Here is a 13,057-nt window from a genome sequence, read left to right on the forward strand (position 1 = left end):
AGCACATAGCTTCTGGTAGTTCGTGAGTTTAATTTTATAAGCTAGTTTGGCGTCTGGAGAATAGGTCCATGCTTACTCCCTTTATCTGGTGGTATAGTAAGTCTCCGAATTCAAAAATGTTCTCCGTTAAAACAATGAATAGGCAATCAATCAAGAATCTCTTAGGGCAAATTATGTTATGTTTGTTGATAAACCAATCGGTCGCTAGAATAGCTTCATTTAAAGGAATGTTACTATACAGAGACTCGATGTCCATGGTTACAAGAATATCTCTATTAGCCACAAAACTCAGATTTTCTACTATATTAATCATGTGGCCACTGCCTCTAATATAGGATTTAATTTTTGGTATGTGAGGTCTCAGATGATGATCGACAAATTTAGATAGGGGTTCAGTTATGGTTCCAATTGTGGAAACAATGGGTCTGTATGGTGGATTGTTCACATCTTTATGTATCTTTGATAACCCATAAATACAAGCTGTTTTATTCTTATTGGAGTTTAGAAAGTCATGTTCCTTAGTGCTAATTTCTCCATTCATTAGTGCCTCATTGGTTAAACGTTGTATCTTCCTAGATATCAGATGTGAAGGGTTAGAATTAATCTTGCGGTAGGTGGAGTTGTTGTTAACATTTCAATCATGTTATGTTCATAGGTATCAGAATCTAAAACAACAATTCCACCACCTTTATCACATCCTTTAATCACAAGATCTTTGTTACCTGCTAGCGTTTTAAGGGCTAGTGATTCCTCTCTGCTAAGATTATAGGTGGGCTTAGGAATAAATCGGAGAGTCCTTTCAAGCTTTTGAAGGACCACCAATTCAAACGCTGCAACCTCCGGACCCAATTGGTCCAACCCAGGGCTAAATGTAGATGGCAATGATAACCCATTATTGCTAATAGGTTCGTTATGAATCTCTTCAGTTGCTTGGAAAAATTTCTTTAATCTAATTTTACGAAAAAATGAAATAATATCTTGATATAATTCAAAAGTGTTAACATAAGTGTGAGGTACATAAGAAAGGCCTCTAGATAATAAGGATTTACTTTGGCTATCTAATCTAGTGGATGATAAGTTAAAAATGGGGATTACATCCCCTGACCCCAATATTGACGGTTGCGGGTCTCTCTGATAAACTGGGGTCCCTGTACTTGATGTTGTTGCTGGTTCATCTGGAAATTTCCCCTGTTTTGACCCTGGAACCTCACTCTCGGGCGTCTTCGACGAGGCCCATGGTTGGATAAAAAAGGCCGTTGTTGAGGTCGGGAGCCTGAGTAAGAGTTAAAACCTCCTTCTTGTTCATAATAATTACTAGGGCCTTCTCCCTCCGAGTCAGATGTCTCTGAAAAATTATTTACTCTCTGGGGGGCACTCCTAGTATCGTCAACATAATGGTTTTGTTGATAAAATTCTTTCCTTAGATAAGGATATGCTGTTTCTTCATTATAAAATCTTTTATCTTTATTTAACTTATCAGTTTTTCTTTTATTTAGATAGTTAGTAAAGGATTCAAGTTCTTTATTGGATTCCTCTATTCTTTTTGTAGCTTCCTCTACTCCATTTAATTGTTTAAGTTTCTCTTCTAACTCATCAATATCAGTTTTGATGGCAGCAGCTAACTCTCTTGATGGCTCTACAATTAGTATCATCAAGTCGCGTGAGCACCTACTTGCTATTTGGCTCCATCTTTCAAGGAAAGGTCTGTGATGGACAAACAGACCCGGTATATTACGCACTCTTAAACCATTAGGAATAATACCTGTTCTTAGGTAAGCTAACATAAACTCACCATGTGCTTCCATCCGGATGAGTTTCTTTTTTAAATCCAAAAGTTTATTCTTTTCATCATTACCTTTACTATTGGAACTAGCGTTACTGAAGGTAGCTGTAGTACCAACCAACAGAGCGAATTCAGCATCAGTGAATCCAAATGTCTTTAGGTGAGCCATAATGAAAAATAGGGGAAGAGAATCTATAAAGAGATAGTTAAAATTGGTGAATAAATGAAATTAAATGCAACTGCTCAACTAGATACACTTTATAATAACATGAACAAGGCCCTGCACAGACAAGCTGTGGGAAATAGTGTGTAGGTAACAAGGACCCCCTGTAGAAAGTAGATACAATTCCTAGGACAGGGAAAACATAATGTGTAAGTCAAACCTAGGCATTTTAAACCAACATAGAGGGAACCGAGATTGCAGGGGAGGAGAACAATAAAGGCAAAAAATATATTAAAAGTATTATTTTTAATTAGACATACATATAATCAAAATTACAGTTCATAATTAACAAATCCAATAATAAACAATAAAATACATAAGAATATACACAGTTTATCAGAAAAATCAATTTAAAATCAAACAGTGGCAAAGATTAGTGTCGACGCGCGTTTCGGCGTTAGGAAAAACGCCTTCTTCAGGAGCCACAAATATTTCTGAAAAAAACATAAATACATATAAAAATTTTGCTTTTTCATAATAAACAGTTTGTATAAGTTTAAAAACCATTCATAATACGCCTTTTCAAATCTATATTTCATCCTAAGACATAACAACCTTTTTCCCTCTGTGAATAACAAACAGTAATTTCATTTAAAAATTAAACAATTGAACAACAAATGGGCAGCTGCATTTAATAGAACATAAGGGACCTTCGTCCTCAGGAAACACCACATATAAATATAACATATTTACAGTGTGTTAACAATATTAAATCGAAATAATAATGAATCAGGGAAGGGAGGAATGTAACTTTACTCCAATAAGGCCAAGTTTGAGGGAACATATAGATAATAATTCTCTAACCAAACAGCAGGACCTGTATAGCGAGACACCTTTTTGTATATGAATAATAGCCCTATTATTTCATCAGGTCTAAGCTTCATTGAAGAATGTTTAAAACCACCAATAAAAACTTACTTTAAACATGGTAGATGTTGTTTTCAGATATCAGTATTCGATATGAAGATAGCGATAGCCTGATTCTATTTAAAAACACAAGGCAGTCTTAGATATCACTGTCTGCACCTATTTGCAGTTAATGAAAAAGAATGAAAGCAATTATTATGTTTCTTTACTCGTAAGGGAAACAAGGTGAGAAGAATTATTTTTAAATTAGAAAGGGGATCAAAGCGCCATATATAATGACTCAATATTGACAGCAGTGAGGATAATATATTTCACTCACCAATAAGGACTTGCCAGTCGCGGTGTCTATAAAAATATATAGTCCTTCACGGAGACACGACGACAACAGTATGCTGATGTAATCTCATCGAGGGGATGTTTTTATTTATGACCACTGTTATATTTAAAAAGGCATACAATTAATTGTTAGGGTCTTTCCAGTCATTAACTAATCGCAACTAGAATACTGGATTCAAACAACATATTTAACAGATTTACCTTCTTGGTCGTTACGTAAGTTTTCACGATGTTCTATTTATTTTAAGATATTCCTTAGATTATACTCTTGTACATTTGCGGGCCAATCGGTAACTCTGATTTCATATGGCTCAATCGGAACTTCTTGGTCCGGGATATCTAAAAAATATACCAACACGTATAAAAGTGCTTAGTTGTGTGTGACTATTATAAACAAAAGCAACCTTATGGATATATGGCAGTACCGATATAACTCTACTCACCATATGGGGTTGCAATATAATCCCCAGGATTACTTCATATGGGTCAGATAGCGATGTGAAATTAAAACGCGATTTCCTAATCTGTTGTCGGTCGCTGTGACGCAGGCTCGAGTAATGCGAGTCTATGTGCGTAAAAAGGAATAAAAACATCGTCAGTTCGATTACCAACTGTTTCTATATCTTAATTTAGTAAATTAGGACGGTGTCCTAATCTAAAGATCTCTTACCAATATGCAGTCATTCGTCAGGTTAACAGAAGCTCGTACAGGAGATGGCTGTCGGCGTCCTGTTGGCGGTTAAAATCGGCAATACCTACCTTAAGCCTGACTCGATTTTAAATACGCTACTCTAGGCGATCATGTGATTTACCTTGCATTACGATTTAAAGAGACAGCGTTCTTTAGATGAAATGTATTGCAGGATCCAACAGACTGCCGATCTAACTGCAGTCGCGTGATTTATAACGTGGAACAATTTAAAGTAACCACGACAAAAAAGTGACACGAAGTGTCGGATCAAAAATTCTAACATTCTGAAAATAAAAAGACAGGAAAGCGCACATAGCCCAATATGGTTTGCCAATGTTTAATCATATAATAATTTAATACGCTTTAATTGGTATTAGATCTCAAATAATAATCTAGATGTGTACTCCACTAAGTATACTAACTCAGTTTAATTGCTTTATCTTCTTCAGTATGTATTACCTAGATATAATTCTAAACTCAGAGTGATTCAAGAGTACTACATTATAGAAGTGTGAATCACAGATGGACAGTCTCGGCGTAGTATGTGGTTAACCCTGGTAGTTTATATCAAAACCAGTAAGCATATCACATAATGAAGTTCCATGTAATTAGATGATTTAAAATATAGCATTTTCCCATGGAATGTCTCCATTTAATCCCTGTTTGAAAGTATTCAATACAAAAATCCAGTATACTTTTTTCTTTTTGCGGATAGCACATCCACCCTTGTTATCAGGTATTCTAATTCTTTCAAGGATGCACCATTTAAAATCTTCTGCTTTGTGATTGTTCTCTAGAAAGTGTTTCACTAACGGTGCTGAGACGTGATTGGAGCAACCGGCGCTGACCACCGAGCATTGATTGGAAAGAGCGGAGACTGGAGGACTGGTGAGACGTGATTGGAGCAACCGAGAGGCGAAAAAAGGGGGACCCGATAAACGAGAGACGTGTGTCGAGTAGCAGAGAGGGTCAGGAAAGGGGTCACTCACTTGTGTGATAGTCACAAGGCAACAGCGCAAGGAAGGGGGCGGAGTGACGTGATGCTGAGGCGGCCAGGGAGCAGGTATTGAGGTACAAAGACCGAGCACACGGGAAAGGGTGCTGTGACAAGGTGTAGTAGATGCCGTGTGGGAAGGGAACAGGTGACAAGGTGTAGTAGATGCCGCGTGGGAAGGAAACAGGTAAGATGTATACAGCCAGCTGGAGCGCAAGAGATATGGCAGAAGGCTTGAGAGGGCTGGTATGCGTAGAGAGAACCAAATAGTGGCTTTTGCAGTAAGATCATCCTTCAGCACAGTCAGAAAGTCAGTGAGCAAACTAACAAGAGTGGATATCATGCAGATGTGTCTACAGAAGTCGAAAGAATGCTGCCCTAGCATCTAAAAAGGTGACCAGGAGGTGGAAAAGTGGGCTCTTATGCAAACCCAAAACATGGTCTGAAAGAAAAGGTTTAAATACACCCAGAGCCTAACCGATCCCTTTTTCTACGTGCAGGCGGGGGCTCTGAAGCCTAATTGCTCCTGGACAACGTCGGGATGGGCTGCTAGTTTAAAATATAAAACCAAATAACAAAATGCTATAGCAATATTACCTCAATTATAAATAAAAAAGTTCATTATGTGAAATATATTAAATTACATTAAGATTATTTTCCATAAATTTAAATTAAGACATACATTGCCACCTAAAGTAAAATACTAATTTGTGCATGCATTATTAAATATTTCATGTGTTGTTTACAATTATCTGAAAGTATTTTAATTATATCTTAAAAGTAATTTAATTATATTTGATTACATTTTTGTCACATTCTTTTATAAATGTAAAATAGGATATTAAAATATTTTATAGGTGACCTCAAAGCATGTACTATTTTCATATATTTTTAAAAGGAAATTATAGTTATTTATATTTGTAACTATTTGAAACAGTTTCATTTTAATATTATTTTTATGGGGTTTTATAAGTCCCTACCTACCGCAATTGGTTTCAATGGGATGGTGTTGCAGTACAAGTGTTTGGCCATGTGTGGTACTAAACTTTCTTCAGCTCTGAGGTGGAGTAATGTACTACCATTTTGGTTCTCTTTTTCGTTCTAGCAACTTTTGAAGTGCAGTTTGTGAATAGATATGGGCTTACTCTTTTGTGGGTGAGTATACGTCCATTCTTAAACCCCTTCCTGACTCTACCTTAGCCTTTCCAAACTCTTTCCTAAACCCGACTCCTTTAGTGGTAAGCATTACCCATTTTCCATCCCCTCCCCCATCCCTCTACATTTACTACTAAAATGTATACTTATATGTCTGGAAACCACGCAGTAGGGGCGGACATCTCCGCACAGAAAAATATAGGAGAGGCGACGTAGGATTGTGAATAGCCTCTTGTAAAACGTTTATAGTGCTATAGTAACACCACAAAAACTACTACACAATGCAGAAGTTGAAAAGGCCCCACAGTACTCTGCAGGAAGATATTTTTTCTTTGTCTAATTTAGTTAAATTATGAACTATTGAGTTATGTCCAGGTATTATTGCCCTGATAATTTAGATATGCATCTAGCAAGGGCTTGTGGTTTCAGGGGTGTCTTTTTTAGTTAACTCTAAGTTGCAGCACTGTACAGAAATCCTCTCAGTGACTATTAATTGAGAGACAGCTGCTTTGTGTGAGCCGCAAAAGTCCTCTGACAGGTTAACCTTAGGTGAATGGATAAAACTCACTCTGAGGAGTAAGATTCTTTCACTTAGGCCTACATATAAAATATATTTGAATCCCTGGAGATTCCCTGGATGTAAGATCTGCATAGAGGCGTTGATATGCCAAGTAAAAATATCACACAATCTCTTACACCTCTGCATTTTATGGTCATGTGTTGAGCTGTTCTATTAAATCTAGAACCTTTTGAATGCAGAGGATTGGAGGGAACAGTGTTTCTGGGAGCTGACTCCATTTCTAAGGAGGTGATGTGGGAAATCTCTGTGCTTCATACACTAAACATAGCACGTAAAGCAATTAGAATGCAGAGTCAAGGCACTATGCTTTATGATTGAAGTTATAGTTTACTATCTCTACATTAAAGCACTGCTGTCTTGACTAAGTAAGACTATGGTCGAGTTAACCTTTTTTTTTAACAAGAGAGCGAAACCTTGTTTACTGTTGATTTGTTCCTATAACTCCATGAAAGTGTTTAATCTGATAAAAGTGATGGTGGTAGCCTTGAATATTAGTGCATCGAGTAGGCTCTACATCTATAGACCACTGGGGGAAAAAGAAAGTAGAAGGCCCGTTCTGAATAAATGCCAAGGATAATTATTCAGAAGCCTTGAACAAGGCATGCAAATGTTTTGTAGTTAGAACTGTCTTAAAACGCGCATAATTTCAAAATTCAAGCTGTTTGATTTTCTGTTACAGTTAGATTGTATTTCTATTTCTTCATCAATACCCACAGAGAACAGAAACTTGTGGAATGTTATGCAGCCCTATCTGGGGATGATTTTCCATCTTCACTTGATTCCTTGAAAGCCTGCCCATATTTTGCCACTTTCATGAAGTCCATTCCTGAGGCTAAATGTGCCCAATGTCTGCCTTTCATCAAAGTGCCTTTAGTACAGAATTAGCCTCTTTTGACATAGCTTTTTCTGAAAAACAAAATCTAAGTTAGACCTGAAGATTGTGCTACCTTCAGGGTCAATTCTGAACTGCCTCACATATCAGGTCAGAGGTAATATGAGGAAAGCCCCTGACAAATTGCTCTGCTGTTTTATGCCACCTTTACTTGCTTGGTACCAGAAGGTCCACCTGTCTTTTTGATGCTGGCAACACTTTTAGGGGGGGTCTCATTTTTTCAGATGTTTGTTCCTCAACACCATGTCACCCTTTTTTTGGACTGTGGGATTGGAGAGACCCATTGGCCTTCCCACCTGTACTCTGGATGTGGTACCCCTTGACTCCATCATCTCCTTCCCTCATTACATTGGGGTGGGTTGGGCACCTGCAGCCCTCTGAAGATGTTTATTTAAGCCTGGGAGCAGAAGAGTGGCTCCCTCAAGCCAGGACAGGGGATAGTTGTGAGTGCCACTGTGGTGTTACGAGTCGCAGCCACTCCATGAGCTCGTCAAACATTTTATCCTTGGACACCCTGAAGTCAATGTGCTTACTTGACCTGTGTCTTTTCCTTGCATACACAAACTCCAGGACACTGCCCTCTTCCTTTACAGACCCTGCCAACATTGAACTTCAGATTCATTGTGTGTTTTTTGTTCTGTATTGTTTTTGATGTTTAAGAACCTGCAGATTTGAATACCTTAAAATTACAGTTGATACAAAGTAACCGATCTTTAGGCCGAGACATTGTCCTCCAGTATTGATACATTATCTTTAGGGTTTTGGAACATTTGCAATTTGCAAACATTATGTTAATTTACTACAATTTTAATATTGCATTGGTTATGAGCCCTTGTGCTTAACACTAATTGATCACAAATGTTACCAAATTATTTTAAAAGGTGGCTTAGTGTCACTATTGTACAGTGCCTAACATCTGCTTTACCTGATAGCTGGTCCTCTTGTGAGAAGCCCATTCACATTCTGGGATTACCGGTTCATGATACCCTTTCGGTGAGCTGTGTTTTGTATAGTGTTTTCTACATTCTATTGATTTAGTTACCCAGACAATCATGCCTTCTGAGTGCTCATTATGACTTATGATGATCTTTCACTCTTTGTGTATCTGAGTGAAGTACCCTCTGCTAATACAAATTCTTCAGAACCCGACCTTACAAGGGTTCGGGAGAGGGTGTGGCGCTACGGCCAGAGCTGCAGGCTTTGACGCTGGGGTCCAGGTTCCAGCCTCGGCATCGTTCATCATCCTGTGATTCTGGGCAAATCACTTAATCTCCCCATTCCTACCAAAAATGGAGTTGTCCTTTTGTAAGGTAGCCGGTGCTCATGTAAAGCGCTACAATACCTTCTGGTTGAGTTTGCGCTATATAAAAGAAAATTGCAAATTTAAAAAAAAAGAGGTGTCCAGCAAATTAACTTTCCTTTAGGGTCAGGTACCATTTCCTGATTTTGAGAAGGGGGTAAAGTTTCTGGAGTTCGCCCAAGGCTAAGATGTTTGGCATTTGTCCTCTGAGTCCCGGCAGCCAGAATTCCCAGCTATGCCACAGGCTCTGAGTGGCAGCAGGAACAGACAGTGATAGCTTCCGTTCAGCAGCCGCGCACTGCCATTTCAGCTGTCTTGAAATATTGATTCTGTTAACCCTAATGTTGTGCATCTTCATTGCTTGATTCGCCATTTACTGCAGGGTTATCAGCTCCAGCCTTCTCTGTGTCTGTCCCTAGATATCAGAACCCCCACCCATCACTAGATTTTTTCAGTCCTCTTCAACTTCTCTCTTTTTGTAAGGTTTCAGAAACCCATTTAATTGCCAACACTTTCATTAACGCTCCTTTCCTGTCGATGTTTAGTAATTTTTTAACTAAACCTTGATTTCTTTGTTTCTGTTCATGTTTTCTCAAATTGCTGCACTTTAAATTGTACTGAACTTAATGTCCTATGGGAGGAGGATGCGTTATCACAAGTGCTTTAAAATAATAAAACGCTACAGTGCTGGGGCCTTATTTATGAAGGTCTTGCGCCACTTTTGCGTCACTTTTAAAATGGGAAAAAGTGACGCACCGGTGGCGCAAGGCCTTCATAAATGAGGCCCCAGGTATATTACTTTTACGCGCAACATGTTGTGCAAGCGGAGAAATCTGCGCCCTACCCCTACTACATAATACACAACCTTTGTAGCGTGGCACAGATTTGTGTGCGTTCTGTCTCGCATAGTGTTTGTAATCATACCCTTCCAGTACAAAATCCTACGCCTACACAAATCCTGAAACATTCCACATATTATATGTCTGCTCTACATACTATATGTCTGCAGCAGATGGAATGTGTGCACTGTTTGGAGAAGTGAAAACATTTCCTTCTTTTTGTGCCTCGCTAAGCCACCCATGGGGTGGTGTAGCAGTCTAACGCATTTCCAGGTTTGTGATTACTCGTAAAACTGGAAATGCATCAGTGGAATTGGCTGTTGTGTGCAGCAACACCAATGTCAAGCCTCTAACACACAAAGGGCCTCATTTATGAAGCTGTGCATCACTTTTACGCAACCGGTGCATCACTTTTTGTGACGCACCAGCAGCGTAAAAAATGTGCCTTGTTGCACCATATTTAGAAAGTGACGCATCTAGGTAGATGCGTCACTTTGTAAACACCTGCGCTGCATTATACCTACGCCAGGTATAATGTATGCAGGGGGGGTGTTCTGACGCAAGAAAGGGTCTATAAGATTTCACTGCGCCACTTCTAGGACACAAATGCGTCAGGAGTTCCAGAAGTGGGCTACGCAGCTCACAACGCATAAGCCTCACTGGTGGACTGCTTGGTCCCGGCCTTTAGCGGGTAGCAGTGGGTTGGATGCTGGTGCGGCTGAAGTGGTGTTTGCAAAACCTACAGGAGTTGGGGAACATGTTTCTAATGTTTTACCTAAGTCTTGGCCTGTCTCGCATGTACAGGTTCGTGATACGGAAGGCTCTGCGGCTGTTTCATCGGATTTGGCTGTTCAGGTGTCAAGTGCTGGCGGGTTGCATACAAAGCTTCCTTACATGGGCTTAGCTAAGCCGCTTGGAATACACTTGTCTGAAAAAACGAAACAAAAAATTTGGAACCATGAATTTGTTGATGTTTTCCGTTTATTGCATAGGGAGATTCAATCCCGGGAAGGTTCCAAAGAACAAGAATGGGAGCTGTCGCGGCGTCCCAGAGTCCCTAAGCGAGCGCGTATTGTGAGAGGTATCCTGAGAGGGCTTTGGCTATGTTTAAATATATTGACATAATTCATAGGGCACATTTGCAGGTGGGAGGTTTCGCCTGGTTAAATTATGACGAAGAATTTCGTGCCAGAGTTAGTATATTTCATGACAAACCTTGGGGGGAGGTAGATCCCGAGCTCTGGTTACAATGGATGTCGATTAATCAGTCTCAAACCAGGATTCATACAGCCAGCGGTTTGCCTATATCGTATCGGCCCTTTCTCCAGCGTCCCGCCCAAGTTGGGGCGGGATCTATAGGAAGAGCGCAATTGCCTCAGCAGGTGCCTGTTGGAATGACAACTGTGGTGCCTGCGTCAGGCAATATTGTAAATTCAAGCACAAATGTTCACAGTGTGGGGGGCGACATCCTATTACACAGTGCTTTCCCATCCAAAATTTTGCTGACGCAGGGAGGGGACAAAGAGGTAGAGGGGTTGGTCAAGCTGTTGTCCCAAAAGGCTCCTACCCCAGTTAAGTTACAGGCTATGGTAAGTTGGCTGGATGCATATCCCGATTCAGAAACGGCAGCTCAGCTGTTTTGGGGTTTTGCAGTTGGTTTTCGTTTGGGTTACCAGGGGCCAAGATGTCATCGTTGGGCGGATAACTTAAAGTCAGTCAGGGAGCTTCCCCAGGTGGCGCGTAACAAACTTGATAAAGAAATACAAGCTGGGAGGGTCGTGGGTCCATTTAGGGATTGTCCTTTGGATAAACTGATTGTATCTCCTTTGGGGGTGATTCCTAAAAAAGCGGCAGGTGAGTTCGGCTCATACATCATTTGTCGTGGCCGGAAGGACAGTCTGTTAATGACTTTATATCACAGGAGGATGCAAATGTCACATACATGTCAGTGGACGATGCTTTGAGGCTAATGAGGCTAGCTGGTTTAGGTGCTGAGTTGGCGAAATGCGACATACAATCAGCCTTTCGTCTTTTACCAATTCACCCCATAGATTTTGAGCTGCTTGGAATGTATTTTGATGGAGCTTTTTATGTCGATAGGGCTCTACCGATGGGGTGTTCTATTTCTTGTGCCCTGTTTGAGAAATTTAGTACATTTTTACAGTGGTGCTTGGTACAGAGATGTGCGAATGCTTTGGTGTGTCACTATCTGGATGACTTTTTGTTTATCGGACAGGCAAAGGTGAGTCAGCGTACCGTAGTGTTGAATTGTTTTCAGGACATGGCAAATAAGTTTGGTGTGCCTCTGGCTCCAGACAAGATGGAAGGCCCCTGTACAAAGCTTACTTTCCTGGGTATCGAGATCGATACAGACTTGATGATGGCACGCTTACCACCTGAGAAGGTGGTGGAGATTAAATCTTTCCTGTTGGAAGTGCTGTGTAGGCGCAAGATAGAGCTAAGGCAGGTTCAGCGTTTGCTAGGTTACTTGAATTTTGCGTGTCGGGTAGTGAGAGCAGGCAGAACGTTTTGTTCTGTTGTTATGCTGTAAAGGAGGATCTTCGGATATGGCTACAGTTTTTGGAGAATTTCAATGGTGTATCGATCTTTTTTCTGGATGATAAACTATTGTGGCAGATTCAACTGTTTTCAGATGCGGCTGGGGCACATGGGTTTGGTATATTCTGGGATGGATGGGGGTGCGCCGAGCGATGGCCAGACCGTTGGGTACAACAAGGCAGGAGTATTGCTTTTTTGGAGTTTTTCCCGCGTCTGGTAGCTTTGACAGTGTGGGGTGAAGAGTTTAAAGACAGAAGTGTGTTGTTTCACAGTGATAACATGGCGGTTGTGGACCTGGTCAATAGACAACGGGCGAGACATGTGCATGTTTTGCACTTATTGCGTCAGTTTATGCTGTGTAGTCTTCAACTGAATATAGTGTTTCGGGCAAAACATATCCCGGGTGTGAATAATTCAATAGCAGACGCACTGTCCCATTTTAATTGGCAGGCTTTTCGGGATTTGGCGCCAAAGGTGGACAAGGTCAAGACAAAGATACCTACAGACATTTGGGCAATGGGAGAGTAAGGATCGTCGAGTTGGTGGTGCAATCCATTGTGATGTCTACCAAACGATGTTATCAGAAAGCCTGGTCGGAGCTTGTAAATTATGCAGAATCCCAAAATCAGACCTGTATGGCGGTGTGTAATGAAGAGTTCATTTTGCAGTATGTATTATATTTGATGGACAAGGGCCTGTCACATACCACGATTACGGGTAAACTTTCAGGCATTTCTTTTTATGGTGATTTATTTTTTGGTAAGGAAGTTGGGGGTGGGATATTACTCAGGAGAATGTTGAAAGGTTTTAGTAAATTGAAGTCACGTCCTTTGGCGTT

The sequence above is a fragment of the Lissotriton vulgaris genome, chromosome 3_2 (genome assembly GCF_964263255.1).
Source record: "Lissotriton vulgaris chromosome 3_2, aLisVul1.2, whole genome shotgun sequence".
Lineage (NCBI taxonomy): Eukaryota > Metazoa > Chordata > Amphibia > Caudata > Salamandridae > Lissotriton > Lissotriton vulgaris.